Genomic DNA, 13,661 nt, shown 5'->3' with positions numbered 1-13,661 from the left:
GTGAAAGTAAAATAGTTGGCTTAATGTCTTCATATACACATTTTCTAGGTGGTGATAAAGAATATATTTGTAACATAGAGTATATTTAGGTGTAAAAAAATACACTTATAAAAGTAACATACATAAAAGATTTGTAAATCGATATAAAACAGTGTATTATAACAAAAATAAAATTTATAAATTGTGCAAAACAATTTTTTAAATATTTTTGTTAAACTTAATTTAATTTATAAAACTTTAAACCCGCACATCGGGCGGGTCCTCATCTAATATTACAAAAAGAGTCACATACTAGATATTTTTTCATAATTTTGTTAATTTGATAATTTGATAACTCTCACTTATTCTCACACATTACAATCTACTAATTAAATTTGTTTCAATCTAATAGTTAATTCCAACAAAACATATTACATAATATTTCAAGATTCTAACAAATTAAAACTTCAAAACTTTCTATTCTTTCTCTAGGAATTTTAATAATTTAAATATATCTCTAATTTAAGTTTCGTCAATTTAGTATGTCTACAATTTATCCTTAATTACTATTTTCTTATTTTCCAATTGGACTAAGTTGGAGTTACAATTACCACATATGTTTTATATTTAGTGTATTAAATGATTTAAATATGTAACATATGAGAGAGTCCTGAATTTTTAAATATGTAACATAAGACTAAGAAGAAAAGACTAATCCTAATTGCTTACCTTACTTATTTAATAAAAATAGTAGATTTTATATCAACTATGACACAATTCTATACTATTTTCTTTAATATATAGTGTCCGATGAATATTTTAAAAATCAGCAAAGCGAAAAAATAAATTTATATTCGGCCGAAATGTTTTGTTCGTCTCTGCTATCAAATTGTATTATTCAATCGATGCCACGACTGTGGGAATTCTATACTATGAGAATTCCGCTTATATACTATGAGAATTCCGCTAATAAATTTATATTATACCGCTTATATACTATGAGAATGTTTTCCTAACTTTTGCTAATATTTCGACATTTGGCATCTTTTTTCAATGAAACTTGTCATCTTTTATTTGATTACTTCAGCTTTATTTTTTAATATATATTAAACGTTTTTGTCAATAATTCTAGAAGAACATATTACAAACAATTTACATACCAATTTTTTCATAATTTTTTATAATTTGTCTTTTGGTATTTTTCTGATGTTTTCTCCATTTTTTCATAATTTTATTACTCACATTTATTCTCACACATTACAATTTGCTAATTAAATTTATTTCAAACTAATAATTAATTCCAAGAAAACATATTACATAATATTTCAAAATTCTAACAAATTACAACTTCAATCTTTTCTATTCTATCTCTAGGAATTTACAATTTAAACTTATCTCTAATTTTGTCTAATTTAAGTTTTCTCAATTTAGTATTGTCTCCAATTTATCCTTAATTACTATTCTATTATTTTCTGATTGGACTAAGTTGGAGTTACAATTACCATATACGTTTTATATTTAGTGTATTAAATGATTCAAATATGTAACAGATGGGAGAGTCCTAAATGTTTAAATATATATGTAACGTAAGACTAAAAAGAAAAGACTAATCCTAATTGCTTACCTTACTTATTTAGTATAAATAGTAAATTTTATTTCAACCATGACATAGTTCTATACTATTTTCTTATATATATTTATATAGTGTCCGATGAATATTTCAAAAATGAACGAAGCTAAACAATAAATTTATATTCAGCTGAAATGTTTTGTTCGTTGCCACTATCAAATCGTACCATTCAAACGATGCCACGACCTATCAAGTATTATACCGCTTATTTTCCTTTTGATGTTTAACTTTTCGGACTATTGAACCGGTCTCATCATATTTTCGCTTGGTGTACAAAATATTGAACTTCATAGTCAATCTCATTCACTATCAATATGAATTATGAGTGTACTAAGTTGTTTATGTTTGAACTATATTACGTGAGTTGACTGTCTTTAGGCAAGAAAGATTGTCTTTTTTTCCTTTCGATTTTGTCAATTTTTTTCTATCAGTTACTAAAGAAAGTAACAGATATGTGAAAGATTGTTTGTTTGTTATTCAACCCTTGAAGTGCTATTACAATGGTTCGACTCTTTATATAGAGGTTACATTGGTTTTAACCTAGCTTCTAGAGTCTTCTACTATGATGTTGACTGGCACATGGCTTAAGCATCATAGTCACACGATTCAAGCACTGCAAACATGTTCTTTGTCGACATATCTGTACTGATTGTAGGGATTGCAGGTTGTGCAGGGATTGCAGGTTGTACTAATCCTCTGTTTTTGGCTTGTTCTGTATTTAGCCGTTGAGTAATCTTGGGCTTGAACTCTTGTTCTCTAATTTTCACATCCTTATTGGGCTTCGCATGTATAGGTCCTTGTAACGTAACTTTGTCGTTTTGATTGTTGTTCTTGACACTCCCCCGCAAACTTGGAGTGGGTGGGACACCAACGCCAAGTTTGGACCTTAGAAACTCAAATGCTCGTTGTGGAAGAGACTTAGTGAAGATGTCAACAAGCTGAAGATTCACAGGGATGTGATAAACAATAAGGTTTCCGAAAGCAACTTGCTCACGCACATAGTGGTAGTGTGTGGCGAAGTGTTTTGTGCAAGCGTGGAAGCTTGGATTTGCAGTGAGATAGACTGCAGAGAGATTATCACAATAGAGTTCCGGTGTAGCTTGTTGTGGAATCCCCAAATCATGAAGGAGATTGACCATCCAAGTGATTTCAGAGGTGGCTTCATACATAGCTCTGTATTCGGCTTCAGTTGAACTTTTAGACACCGTCGGTTGCTTCCTTGAGGACCAAAAGATCATGTTACGCCCTAAAAAGGTGCAGAAGCCTCCAATTGAACGGCTAGTAGATGCGCAGCCAGAGTAATCGCTGTCACTATAGACTCGCAACTTGTAGTCTGTATTCCTGTCAAGCAAAACTCCCATTGTAGTAGTGCCCTTTATGTATCTGAGAATCCGTTTTAGGAGATTGAAATCAGAGACCGAAGGATCATGCATCTTTTGGCATACATAATTGACAGCGAATTGCAGATTTGGTCTCGTCAGGGTGAGATACTGAAGACGTCCAGCTAAGCTTCTAAAGTATTTGGGGTTGGCGAACAGTGTAGTCTGTTGCGGTGTTCGATTGAGTTGTTGAGGGAGAGGCGTGGCAATTGAGGCACAATGTGACATGGCTGCTGCGGCTAACAAGTCTTCAGCATACTTTTTTTGGGACAAGAACAATCCATTTCATGATATGAAATTTGAATACAAAGAAAATAGTGAAGCTTTCCAAGGTCTTTCATTTGAAATTGCTTGCTTAACTCGTCGAGCAGAGATGAGAGCAGAACTGATGAGTTTTCTGTGATCGCATATCGTCAACGTAGATGAGAAGAATGATAACATCTTTGCCTTTGAAACAAACGAACAAAGAAGGGTCTCTCAAACTGCAAGTGAAACCAAAACTCAGCAGGAAGTTGCTAAACTTGTCAAACCAAGCTCTTGGGGATTGTTTTAACCCATAGAGTGACTTGTGCAGCAGACAAACATGATCTGGATATCTCTCATCAATAAATCCAGCTGGCTGCTTCATGTAGATTGTCTCAGTGAGATCTCCATGGAGGAAAGCATTTTTTACATCCATTTGCTTTATTTCCCAGTTTCTAATTGCTGCAAAGTGTAGAACAGCTCTGACTGTAGCATTTCTGACAAATGGACTATAGGTTTCAAGATAGTCAATGCCTTCCTCTTGGTTGAATCCTTGAGCAACGAGGCGAGCTTTATACTTATCTAATGAGCCATCTGCGTGAAGCTTTACTCGAAAGACCCATTTGGAGCCGAGAACATGCATATCAGGAGATAGAGGAACTAGCAAGAACGAGTTCGCTTCTTTGCAGTTCATCATTTCTTCATTCATGGCAGCAGTCCAATTTGGATCCTTTAAACCTTGTGTGTGAGGAGAGCGTACCAGGGATTTGGTTTAGAGATTCCTGCCTTGGAGCGAGTTGTCATAGGATGCGTAGAGACCTCTGTAGTCAAGTCATTAGTCACTGCAGTTGTATCCTCTGTAATCAAGTCATCTGAATGTGTAGCACTTGAGGCAGGTGAATGGGAATTGTTGCCTATAGGAGCATCGGAGCTTGCGGGACACTCAAGACTCCCTTCAACAGGCTCAAGTGGTGATCCAAGTGAATTTAGCTGCGAGCTACTGGGAGTATCTGAGACTTGGACTGGCGGTACCGATAAAGTTGATTTTACAAGATCAAGATTAAGATCATCGGTGGCGTTGCAGACTGCAGGGATGATTGGAAGTTGCTTGAGCCATGCCGCATACAGAGGCGTTGGTGAGGACTGTTGAAGAGAGCTGTATGTGTTGGCAAAAGGAAAGCATGTTTCATCGAAGATGACATGTCGACTGAAATAAACCCTTCCAGTAGGAGGATGAAGGCAGCAGTACCCTTTATATTTTTCAGTATATCCAAGAAAGACGCAAGTCAGAGATCTTGGATAAAACTTGGCTTTAGCATATGATCGAAGAGTGGGAAAACAAGCACATCCTAAGATTTGAAGAGCAGTATAGGTTGGTTTCTTGCTAAAGAGTGCTTCATAAGGACTTATGTTACTCGTAAGAGCAGATGTTGGAAGTAAATTGCAGAGAAAGTTAGATGTGAAGAATGCTTCCACCCAATAGCTTTGAGGAGTGGTACTTTGAAACAGCAAGGTAAGTGCCATCTCTGTTAATTGTCTGTGCTTTCTCTCTTCAATCCCATTTTGTTGAGGAGTATGGGGACAGGAGATAAAATGTTGGATACCTAAAGTTTGCAAATGAGTTAAAAAAAACTTTTACTCATGAATTCTCCACCACCATCTGATTGAAAAGTCCCTATTTTTGTTTGAAGCAAATTTTCAACAAGGAGCTGATACTTGATGAAGATGGAGCAAAAATCAGATTTTCTCTTTAATGGATAAAGCCAACAATATCTGGAGAAGTTGTCAATAAACACATCATAAAATCTGAATTCTTGAATAGAAGAAACAGGGGAAGGACCCCAGAGATCACAGTGGATTATCTCTAAAGGTCTTGTAGCAAGAAAAGTAGAAGAACTAAATGGAAATCTTGAACTCTTCCCAAGCTGACATGACTCACACACCTTGCTGGTACTTTTATTAACTTGAATTGCCTTATTTTCAGAGAGGAGATTTAGAACTTGCTGATTTGGATGTCCTAATCTCGGATGCCATACTTCAACACTTGTTTTGACTTGTCTCGTTGAGTAGTACATCTGATATTTAGGATCATCCAGCTTGTATAAACCATTAGTTTCCCTTCCCTTTGTCAGAATGTGTGTTGCTTTGTCCTTTATAATAACATCGTCAGAATCAAATTAAACTTTGCATGGATAGTCTTTAGTCAATTTTGATACTGACAGTAAGGACTTCGCTATTTCAGGACACACTAAGACATCATTAAGAGGAAGGTTACCTGATGTTGAAGGAAGATTAGCAGAGCCGACATGAGTAATAGGGAGGAAGTTCCCATCTCTTGCCATGACCATATCTGACCCGTGAAATGGTTGAGCTTGCTTCAGACGCTGAGTAGAACTGGTGATGTGGGCTGTTGCAGCAGAGTCAGGGTACCAGCTGTTGTCTTCTGTAACATTAGTAATATGAAGTGCAGAGAAGGCTGCTACATTGATTGCAGGTTGAGCAGGTTGTTGATATTCTTCATCGAATCGATACCAACACTCAAAGGCATTATGACCTCGTTTGCCACAGATTTGACACACTGGTTTTTCATTTGTGTTGACAGCTGATCTGGTAGGAGGAGCGGGTGAGAATTGCTGATGAAAGTCACGACCACGAGTTGAGTAGGACCCTCGTCCTCTGCCTCTGTTACCACGACTGTGGGGTTGGTAGTTTGAAGACCTTGAGGTGTTAAATGCGAGGTGTGGTGAAGCATCGGAGGAGACAGAGTATCCTTGGAGCCTATCGTCGTAGCCAGTGAGACGAGATATCACATTGTCATATGTAGGTGCAGGTAACCGATCCATTGAATCTTCAATAACAATAATGATAGGCTCATATTCACGGCCTAAACCTCTTAGAGCAGCGAAGATCAGCGAAGATCTTCATCTTCTCACTAACCGGATCTCCTATTGAAGCTAGCTGATCACAAATTTCCTTGATTCCTCTAAGGTAGTCTGACATGCTCTTTTCTAGTTTCTCAGCAATTTGCAGACGTCTTTGGAGTTCAAATAGCCTAGAGGATGATGTGCGGTTAAAGTGAGAGATTAAGGTTTCCCATACCTCTTGAGCGGTTGTAGATCCAATCACCAGTCGCAGAACATTTTCTGTCATGGAGCCAAGTAGACATGCCTTGACAACTTGGTCAGATCTGGACCAGCTCTCAAAATCCGGATTAAGAATGTCTTCAACTCGGTCATTGGTGTTGTTGCGGATGGGGATCTTCTCAGCAGGTGGTTTGACTGCACCATTGACGAAGCCAAGAAGAGATTGAGTGCGCAGAAAAGACTCAAACTGAGACTTCCAAATAATGTAATTTTGCTCGGTGAGTTTTATAGTGACACAGTTTGAAATGTGTAAAGAAGGGGAAGAGTAGGATTCCATGGTTCCATTGTTTGTTTGTTATTCAATCCTTGAAGTGTTATTACAATGGTTTGACTCTTTATATAGAGGTTACATTGGTTTTAACCTAGCTTCTAGAATTTTCTACTATGATGTTGACCGGCACATGGCTTAAGCATCATAGTCGCACGATTCAAGCGCTGCAAACCTGTTCTTTGTCGACATATCCGTACTGATTGCAGGGATTGCAGGTTGTGCAGGGATTGCAGGGATTGCAGGTTGTCCTAATCCTCTGTTTTTGGCTTGTTCTGTATTTAGCCGTTGAGTAATTTTGAGTTTGAACTCTTGTTTTCTAATTTTCACATCCTTATTGGGCTTCGCATTTATAGGGCCTTGTAACGAAACATTGTCGTTTTGATTGTTGTTCTTGACAGTTACCCCCTATTTCGTCAATATTATCCTATGCATATGCGTTTATTGCTTTTTTTTTCTTTCATTCGCTAAAAGCTTATATTTTTTATTACATCACAAATGATAGATCGATTATATTGTTAGGAGGGTGTTAATTTATGGTCGGTTTGTGCCTATGATCTGGCAGCATACCGAACCGGTTTAGTTACCCTTTATACAAATCGAAAATTAATTCTTAACGGATATGAAAGCCATTTATTTCTCTTCATGAGAGTCTCTTGCTTTTGTCTATAAATGAAAGATTGCAGAGAGACATGGAAACTAACTTTGACAACAATTATGTCCATTGATACAAATGAGAAAAATTCTATATAGAGAAAAAAATTCAGCATATCAACCGAAAGAGCATTTTAACAGTGGATTGTAGCTAATTGTTGTGCTGAGGATGATGTAAATTGTAAACAACATAATCTCGATTACTCATTGGAATCATATATTGTATCTTTAAATTTTACAATTTTAAAGTTAAGGATGCATACCTACAATATTTCTTGGTACGTTGGTTTTTAATGAAAATCTAACATGCCACTCAACTATTTTGCTTTTTACAATTGGAGGATCGGGTTTCTACATATAAATAGATATATTTATCATGTTACTCGATCGATCTATTCAGATATCTATAATTTCAGAATTAAAGATATTATTAGGTAACAATCCGTACTATGTGCGATACAAAATAATTGTTACTGTAATTTTATTAACAAAATCTATAATATTTATCAGTAATTGGAATTTAAAATTTGATTGTATACTATATATATATATATATATATATATTTAAAAAAATTATATAAAATTTTTGTATAATAATTAAAATTTATCCTGTGAGAATTATTGTAATATCAATTTTATATTATCATATCATATGAACAAAGAGTTCTTAAAATTCATTTTAAAGATTTTTTGAAAATGTTATTGAAGGATATAATTAAGTTAAAAAAGAATATAAAAATTTAATTTTGGGTGTTAATTATATTTTTGGAAAACTGATGTAAATATTATTAAAAACTAATGAGAAATAAAGAAAATAGTGTATGGAGCTCTGTGAGTGCGACATGTCAGCATTTTGTGTGAGAATGCTTCTCTTTTAATATATAAGGGATATATATATATATATTTAAAAAAAAGTATATAAAATTTTTGTATAATAATTAAAATTTAACCTGTGAGAATTATTGTAATATCAATCTTATATTATCATATCATATGAACAAAGAGTTCTTAAAATTCATTTTAAAGATTTTTTGAAAATGTTATTAAAGGATATAGTTAAGTTAAAAGAGAATATTAAAATTTAATTTTGGGTGTTAATTATAGTTTTGGAAAACTGATGTAAATATTATTAAAAACTAATGAGAAATAAAGAAAATAGTGTCTGGAGCTCTGTAAGTGCGACAAGTCAACATTTTGTGTGAGAATGCTTCTCTTTTAATATATAAGATATATATATATATATATATATTTAAAAAAATTATATAAAATTTTTGTATAATAATTAAAATTTAACCTGTGAGAATTATTGTAATATCAATCTTATATTATCATATCATATGAACAAAGAGTTCTTAAAATTCATTTTAAAGATTTTTTGAAAATGTTATTAAAGGATATAATTAAGTTAAAAGAGAATATTAAAATTTAATATTGGGTGTTAATTATATTTTTGGAAAACTGATGTAAATATTATTAAAAACTAATGAGAAATAAAGAAAATAGTGTCTGGAGCTCTGTGAGTGCGACACGTCAAGCATTTTGTGTGAGAATGCTTCTCTTTTAATGTATAAGGGATGAGCTAACTCATTGTAAAACAAAAATGAAAGGAGTGTCGTAACACGATGTACTTAACAGAATGTGTCATAGATCATCTATTTACTGCAAAAGTAAACCGTGTAAAAAAAATACACAAAGTAACATAGAAGAAGAAAAATCAAATGATCAAGAAATCAATCATCTTCATATTAGATAATTAGTCATGGATGAGCAAGAAACCTAGATGGACGAACTCAAGATTTAAATCAGAGTAAGAAAGCAAGTAAAGTTTGTGGTAATGAACTCTAGAAGGATAATTGATGCGCCTCTATTGACAGCTAAGCTGCATGGAAACGGAAGCGGGAACGGAAACGGAAACGGAAACGGATGCTTTTATCTATTAAAAAGCGTCCGAGATGCTCCGATTCCCGCGCCTCTATTGACAGCCAACTGATGCTTTTATCTATTAAAAAGTTTAAAGTACAATTGACTTCGAATTTTAAGTTCATAAATTCGATAAAACAAATTCGGAATTAAATTCTTTGTAAATGGTGGTTGTACTTCTTATATAGGTAATTTGACTATATGTATTTTTAAAACATTATGTTTTTAACTAGAAAAGAAACCCCCAATTCACATTATAAAAAAATGGATAACACATTGTCCATGTTTGTATTTATTCCCTAGAAATATTATTGTCAATTTAACAAATTAATACTTCTAAATTGTAATAGAGTGATTATCTCATAATATTTTCTCTAAAACCAGAATCAGAAGTCAGAAAAAGTCGTTTTTTATTTGTTAATCCAAGTAGGATGCAAAACCAATAAAAAATGAACAAAGTGGACAAAAGAGAAATATTGAACCTAACATTTTAAAGGATTTTAAAATATTCTTAAAATCCTCTGTTATTCAATTGAGAATTTTAAAAAATCTTATGAAATCCTATTTTATTCAACTAAGATTTTTATAAAATCCTTTAAAATAATTCAGAATCTCTTGTTATTCAGTCAATCTATATATAATAGCAAACCCACTTTTTTGTGTCAACTTTTAATCTAACGGATGAGATTAGTTCAAGTTTTAATCCAACAGTTTAAAATTATTAATCGTGTCTTTTCGTCGCACCCCCATCTTTCAAAAGTCACACCTCTTAGTCTTTGCATCTCTTTGTTGTACCTCCTGGTTTCAAAAATCACATCCATTAACTTTTACATCTTTTAAATCACACCTCTTAGTCTTTGCATCTCTTTGTTGTACCTCTTGGTTTCAAAAATCACATCCATTAATTTTTACACCTTTTAAATCACACCTCCTTAGTCTTTGCATCTCTTTGTTGTACCTCCTGATTTCAAAAATCACATCCATTAATTTTTACACCTTTTAATTTCACACCTCTATGTGTTACACCTTTTTGTTGTACCTCTATGTTTCACATCTATTAATTTTTACACCTTTACATTTCACACCTCTATATCTTACACCTCTTTGTTTATTATATATAAACTTTTCTAGACTACATAAACAAGTTTCGAAAATTGTTTCTGAGTACTAAAGAATTGTACTATTGAAGTATTTTTTAAACTTTCAAGCATCAATCTCTAATTCAAGGTAATTTAATATTTTTGCTGCGAATGACCTGTAGTGTTTCTCGGTTAGATTATTATTACTGTTAGTCGACACTATTAAGTTCATACATTAATCTTAGTTTTGTTAACTTTTAGTCTCTTCAAAAATTTTAGCCTTTCCGGTTATCATGTTTTTGCATGGCTAATGTTATTAAGTACGTGTGCCATATTTTTTGCATGGCTAATGTTTTTTATTCTCAATGTGCAGATTTTATTTTTTGACTTTCTGGAAAAACCAAAACCAAGATACGAGAGGCATGATGATATGCAGTGATGTTAGAGCTACGGATAAGCCATTTTTTTTTAACAAACATGGTATAATTATAATTTTATATATGTTCTTATTTTAACCTATTTATTTTTCTAACAAACATGGTATAAATGTTAATTTTTTTTCCATTAGATGTTCATGATCCAGGTTAGTTTACATTTTTTGTAAATAAAGTTTTTAAAAATTTTAGTTGAATTATAATTTATTATACTTTCTGGGTATCAAACATTTTGATAATATATAGAAATATTACAAATGAGCATGGAAATAGAGAGTGCCAAAGAAAAAGCCAGACATACTTGTGACAACACAAAATCAAATTCTAGAAAGCGTAAGCATGACCAAATGACAAGTCAAGTTAGAAAGAAAAGATCTACTAAAGGTAACTTATTTAGTCTTTGATGACTTTCTAATCTGTATATACAACTTTTTTAAAAACATAATGTATAACAGTCACTTTTAGAGTGATCTGGAATCTGCCAAAAAAAAAGAAAATGCAAGAAATTTATAAAATTAGTGTTTAACCTAAAGAAGAGAACATCAAAAGGTGAGATATTATTATCACCTGTTTCACCACATCGACTTCGTTTTCGCTGTCGTTTATTGAAGATCATGATGGTACCGATTCATAGACATAAGTGGGAAAACAAATAGAGGGGGATGCAGCCTGGATGGAGAGCAGCCGACACGGTGGAATGGGATGGATTGGGAGAGACCAACATAAAATCCTCTATTCTATATTTTATTATTTTTCTGAACTTTTGTAGTTTAATTGAATTGCTTTGATTGAATAGCTGATGAGTGTACAAGTTTTTGTCTATATACATTCTAGGTATGTTACGTCTTGATTTTTTTTCTTTTCCAAAGAGGAATATGTGATTTGAAGCAAATATTACAAATCCATGTATCAAATGTGTTAGTAGGAAATAAGGTAATCAAGATTAACCCATTAAAAGGGAGGAAAAAAGGGGGTCTTTTGAGGGAAAACGTGAGACCAACATGCATGTAACTGTGGAAAGCATTATAGCCAAATATATATCTCTAAAAGTTGTAGCTGAAGAATGTGAGTTACTCTATACTAACCAATTAGGTTTGATTGGTTGGTCATATAAAACTCGGTTTTGTACATATCTAAAAGTGAGAGAAAAAAATATCCACAAGCATAAGTGAAATTTTATATATGGTTAAAAGTAATGTTCATAGTAAATCATTTGTATACAAACTCCACTTGCTTACAGCATCGGAATATTGATTGTGATTTGTGAATCAGTAATCTATGGAAAGAGAAATCGCGTATCAAAGTGAAGGGGAAACGAAACTCAATCCAGCCATCTACTCCGATCCCAATCTTCGACAAGTGGCATTTAGTATTTTCTCGATATATTAAATAAACCAAGAGAGAAGCAGCCTCGTATGTATTTCGATTGATAATGATCAACAACAAAGACAATTTCTAATAGCAAATTAAGAAAGGATACCAATATATAGCACCATATGGTCGGAGACAAACATAAGTGAAATTTTATATATAGTTAAAAGTAATGTTCATAGTAAATCAAGCTCTAAAAAAGGCTCACTTTTGTGTGTGACAACATAAAATATAATAACATTGAAATGAATCTTTGGTTATTTAATTAGCATAAAGCAATAGCAAGAAGTGAAAATGATCAAATTGATTGAGAAAAGAAAGAATTTAGGATGAATTACAAATGTTAAATTTCAATTTAGGATTTCACCTCCCCGTGCGGCAACGCACGGGTCGTTTTCCTAGTACTTTATAAAACCAACTTAAAATCTCTTGTTATTCAAAATATCACAACTCTTTTTAAGAATGCTACTTTGAATGATTTTAAGAGACTTTTCCTTGCTTTTTAGTTAAAAAATACTCCTCTCAAAATCATATCCTTTAACAAAACAAAACAAATAAACACAGTTGTAGTTAAACCGACTAGTTTGCAAATTGTGCAACTTAGCTCTCTCTCTCTCATGTTTGAGAAGACGAAAGAGTCATCGGAGAGAGAGAAAAATCGGAGGATGAGTGCCGAAGATTTCCAAAAGAAGGTTTCCATCGCCGAAGAAATCGAAATCAAATGTGGCGGTTCTGCCGGCGAGTCTAGTAGTTCCACGGTGGGATCTAGCGTGGCTGCCTCTCAAACCCTTGATTCTGCTTCGGAGTCTGCTGGAGATTCAGCAGCGTTGAGCTCAGGCTTACGCTAAACTCAAAAGTGGATTCTCAGAGTATGTGGAGTCTGGTGCTGAAGCACTTTATCAGAAGCTGTGCAGTGAGATTACAGCTGAGTTCAGTGAATGTTCCAAACAAGTGCGAGAAATGGAATCTCTGTTTCTGAAACCAGAATTTGGAAGAGCTGATCTTGCTCAACTGCTCCTCGACATTCAAAGTCAAGAGAAGCAAAAACTGCATCTGACCGTTACAATACAGGTACTGAAGAAGGCAGGGAGACCGTCAGAACGAATGCTAACACATGAGAACTGCAAGTTCAAGAAGCCGATGCAGCACGAGTGTGTGCATCTTCATGAGATTACTGAAGCTGCTGGAACAGAGGAAGCAGAAGCTGATGCAGAGTATGATAATGATTTGAAAGAAGCCATTAGAGGAGTGCAAGACGCTGTGACCAGCATCAATGAGTATTTAGATGACATTCGGTACGAGATTGAAGCCCTTGAAGTTGAGTAGTTCCAAATCCATCACTTCTTTACCTTTCTACAGAAAACTTGCAGTGTTAAAGGCTTTGGTTATTAGCTTAAGATATAAGATATTTAGAAACTGTGAAAGATGTGAAAATAGAATTTGTTTTCCTCAAGTTTATACCTTTTGGTAACCAGACTATATGTGGGCTTTTGTTCATAGTAATCTCAATCTATTTACAACGGAAAAAAAATAAACACAGTTGTAAAACCACCACCATCTT

At 33.7% G+C, this 13,661-nt stretch overlaps 1 pseudogene across 1 annotated transcript; it reads left to right on the top strand.

Annotated features, from left to right (window-relative positions):
- The first annotated feature begins 12,700 nt into the window (after nt 1-12,700).
- Nucleotides 12,701-13,648, top strand: LOC104758683 (uncharacterized; annotated as a pseudogene). The gene has a single exon (XR_015586508.1). The product of XR_015586508.1 is annotated as an uncharacterized LOC104758683 (transcript).
- The last annotated feature ends 13 nt before the right edge of the window (nt 13,649-13,661 follow it).

Source organism: Camelina sativa, chromosome 17 (genome assembly GCF_030686135.1).
Source record: "Camelina sativa cultivar CO46 ecotype springtype chromosome 17, ASM3068613v1".
In the NCBI taxonomy this organism is placed as follows: Eukaryota; Viridiplantae; Streptophyta; class Magnoliopsida; order Brassicales; family Brassicaceae; genus Camelina; species Camelina sativa.
Note: the sequence above shows the minus strand (reverse complement) of the source record. Positions and strands in the feature narration are given on the sequence as shown.